The following is a 4,393-nucleotide window of genomic DNA, read 5'->3' as shown; positions in this document are numbered from 1 at the left end:
CAATTCACAGAACTGAAATTAAAGGGAAGATTCCAAGTCCACCTCGTCTTCACAAATAATGGAGTAGAAAAGTTCATAGAAATATCTGCAGCAGCAGCGCTAGAAATAATTAGCTATTCTAACAAAATATCTGGCATATAACTGTGCTTATTAGAGGTCCACATTGTGCCCCCATGGACATGTAGTCTCTTTAAGTATATGGCACTCAAGTGTATTCATCACAGATTAAAGGCAACTACAAATTATTTGCCACTTTTTGCACCAACTGATGGGATCTGTGTCCCCTCTTCTTGAACCTGGGAGGGCTCTGTGACTGCTGTGACCAATAGAATATGCCACAAGTAACACTGCCAAGTTCTGGGCCCAGGCTTGGAACTGTTGATCTTAGAGCTCTGAGCTGTCATGTGAGAAGTCTAACTATCTTGCTGGAGAGACCATGTGGAGAGGAGGCCCTGAGATTACATGGCGAGGAAGAGAAACCCAACTGGGCCCAGCATTCCAACAGCCCCCCACCAAGATGCCAGATCTATGAATGAAGCCTTCTAGAACCCTAGACCATCCACACCACAAGTTAAATACCACCAAATGACCCCCATCAATACCACATGGAGCAGAAAAATCACCCAGTGAAGTACTGCTTGAATTTTTGACCCCATATAATTTTTTGTGGGTTTTGGGGATTATTTGTTAGTCAGTAAAAGACAAGCAGAACATCTTTCCTCCACTTCTAAATAGCTGCAAGAAACATTAGTCTCATTTACGTGGAAGGGAATTTCCACTTTGCCCATATAACCACAAAACATCATTGGGGCGTTTCTCAGGAAATCTGGGCAGGAATGGGTAAGAAGGTAACGCTACTTTGTAGCATAATTTAATATGATTGAAACCACGTTGAAGGCTCCCACCTTCAAAGGCTCTCCAATGATTGGAAACTGGTGAGTTTAATGAGGAACTAGAAACCAGTACTTATTGCATTTGCACTATGTGTTTAATGTACATCAGTTCATACAATCATCAAAATAACCCAATAGTATAGTACTAGACTCACAGTGAATAACCAGCTCAAGGACACAGCGCTCAAAAACCAGCACCTGAGCCCAGGTCTGTTTGACTTCAGTTCCCACGCATGTGCCACTGCTCCCAAGCTATACACCTCAGGTATACAAACAATTAAAATGTGAGTTTTTATTTATATGTAGGTTTCACGTCCTTATATCTTTTTGTCATTAGCATAAATAATGAGCAGTTATATAACACTAAATTAAATCAGCAATATTAAAAATTGGGTCCTGACTGGTGTGTCTCAGTTGGGTGGGCATCGTCCTGCAAAGAGAACGGTCACCAGTTTGATTCCCAGGCAAGGCACATGTCTAGATTGCGGATTTGGTCCCTGGTTGGGGCCCATACAAGAGACAACTAATCAATGGTTCTTTCCCTTCCTTTCTCCCTCCCTTCCTCTCTCTCTAAAAAATAAATAAATAATAATAAATAAATAAAAATTGGCTGCCAACCAGCATCATGTAAACTCTTCTAATAGAAAGAATTTAGTATTGAAATATGTGTGTTTTATCCTAGTACCTAGCAATTGGAAGAAACAAACTTTAAAGTCTCTTTGATTTTTGATTCCATGATTTTGTACACTTCTTATAAGGATTTTGTTAAATATTGAATTTGCAATCACAGAATCTGGTTTTGCTCCCCAGCTCTGCTCCTTTGTCACCCTGTGATTTTGGAAAAATCACGTCACTTCTCAGTGCTTTAGTTTCTTCTCTGATTAACTGAGGATAAAAGTACTTAGTTCAAGGGTTAATGTGAGAATTAAATGAGATCATGTATTTTTAAATATTTTTTAAATGGTACTCCCAGTTCTTAATATAAATATTAAATAAGGCATTATTAAACCTACATTATATCTGAATAGTATCTACCACATTAGCAACTTTCATATATTGTATATAATTGCTGATTCTAACAACAGTCAAGTGAGATGGAATTATGCCCATCTACAGTTCAGAAAGTAACTTGCCTAAGCCCAATGGCTAGTAAGTGGCTGAGCTGAATCTCAAACTCCACAGTCCGTGCTTCTTCCACTCTACCAGGCTGCACCACATACCAGCAGGCTAGTTTTATAACTGGCTCGTCCAGCTTAAACACAAGGGAGAGTCAACATCTTTCCACTTGTCTCAGACCAACCACATTTACCCTCCACCAGATAGGTAGAAAGCATTCTTATCTCTAAAAGCTTCACATATTAACTCAACATCCTTCCTCAAACAGCTCCTTCAGTGTTTAAATGTTTACTGTCCCTCACTGTTGTATAACTCCTCTATGTTCTAACCTCAATCTTGGACACATTTTTAAATGCATGCTCATTGTTAAAAAATGCTTGGAAAATAAAAAATAAGTAGGAGAAACATATATGCACACACACACACACACATATATATAAAATCACCTACAGACTCATTTAGAGATAAGCACAGGTCACGTTTAATTTCTTCCATTTTTAAAATCTGTACTTATTTTTCTTGCAGTTATGATTACAAATACCCAATGAAGAACAGGCTAAAATTTTAGATAATGTTCTGTTTATTAGCATCTATTTTTTCCTGACTTTAAGATTAACTCATGAAGTTGACAGTAATATCACATATTTAAAGAAACAGAACAAAAAATGTGATGTTATCCTTGATTGGATCCTCATGCAAAAAAACTTTATGAGAAATATTTGGGGTACAAACTGGGATTCTTTTGAATATGGACTGGGTGTTGGATAATGTTAAAAGGCTATTAATTTTCTTGGGTGTAATAATATATGTGGTTGAATATATAGAATACCTTTATTTTTCAGAAACACCATTGAAGTATTCAAGAGTAAAAATCATAATGTCTATAACATGCTCTCAGATAATTTAGCGAATATATATAGATAAAGGTAATATAGAAAAATATCAAAAACTGTTGAGTCTAAGAGATAGATATAAAGGTGTGCATTGCACAGTTTTTCAACTTTTCTGTATGTTTAAATTTTTTCACAATAAAATGCTAAGAAAAAATCCAAAAGAAACATAGGGTTATTGTAGAAAATTTACAGAAAACAGAAAAATGTTAAGGCAAAAATCAATGTGGTTTTAAACCTTTTCTTATTTCTTTGTCATGCTCACATTTCTTGATAGGTACGTGAAAAGTTTATTAAAGTCAATCTTGCAGTCTTTCCCTCTCTTTAATTCAGTGACTCCCAGGTCCTATCTTCCAGTTCTCTCCTCATCTTTGGGGTCCTTGCTTAACATTTTTCAGGGCACTCTTTGATAGTTGATGATACATTTTTACTAATAAGAGACAAATAATGCACGGGGTAAAAGGTTAATTAGCATTCTGTAGTCCTCACATGACAAGTTTTATTTGTGCAGTAGGTTTGATCGGTTGATTAGTATCAGTTAGTCGATGAGGCCTAAATTTAAAATGTGGTCAACGTGCAGGCTGCCTAAATGTCAAATGTCACATAGGGGGGGAAAAATGTCTCTCTTTCACCACTACTGCTTACACAAGCTTCACTCTAACCACCGTGGTATAGGGATGAACAGTGGCTTGAGGCATCAGTCAAGAGAACATGGGTATTTCAGCATAAATCATTAGCACTGCTGCCCAAATAATTCTTTTTTTTTTCTTGTAGCCATTTTCAGGGACCTTAATGACTTCAATGTCTTTAAGGCTCGTAACATGGCTTTACTATTGCCAGTTTTCTCTAACTTTCTGCATAAACACATTCAGGTAAGCAGACTCATTTACTGGCTTCCAAATAATTCTTAAGGGTGTGACCTGGTGAGGGAAGATCAGTAGCAACAAATCAAACCAAGCAACATGCATGGCACCACGGTAGATGTTTGAATATAAAGCATGCATTTAAAAAAACTTGTCCTCCAGAATGGTGCACACTTTTTAAAACACACTTCTATGGGTTGGCTCATATTCAGCAACTAATGATAACTCTTAGATCCCAGCCAGTCCTTAACCAGTGTTTTTCCTCCTCATAATATGGCAGTCATGCCATTAACCATTCCCTGGCTTTGTTCCATTTATTTCTGACCATGTCTCCAATTTACCAATTTCCTTTGATCCAGGTCAACAATTTTTAAAAACCATCCCTCGGTATTTCCATATATTGCTTTGGAAATATAGTATTTATGAGAAAAGGTGAACAGATAGCAAGTTCTATCACAAATCATTATTCTATGAAGGCTGTAGAATAATACCTCTGGATGATGGTTCTCGTGACATAGAACTCTGGATGTCAGCCCCCTTGGCCTCCTGGGGGACCTCACTCCATCAGCGATGCCCTTTCTGTCTCCATCTTCAACCTTTCCTCTCTATAAGCCATGAGTGCATTTAGGGC

At 37.4% G+C, this 4,393-nt stretch overlaps 1 non-coding gene across 1 annotated transcript; it reads right to left on the bottom strand.

Annotated features, from left to right (window-relative positions):
- Positions 1-3,665: 3,665 nt before the first annotated feature.
- Positions 3,666-3,795, bottom strand: LOC150016804 (small nucleolar RNA SNORA33). The gene has a single exon (XR_016510345.1). It is a non-coding gene; the product is annotated as a small nucleolar RNA SNORA33 (small nucleolar RNA).
- Positions 3,796-4,393: the final 598 nt, after the last annotated feature.

This window comes from Furipterus horrens, unplaced genomic scaffold, assembly GCF_987537825.1.
Source record: "Furipterus horrens unplaced genomic scaffold, mFurHor1.1.pri manual_scaffold_3, whole genome shotgun sequence".
In the NCBI taxonomy this organism is placed as follows: domain Eukaryota; kingdom Metazoa; phylum Chordata; class Mammalia; order Chiroptera; family Furipteridae; genus Furipterus; species Furipterus horrens.
This window is presented reverse-complemented; position numbering and strand designations above follow the sequence as displayed.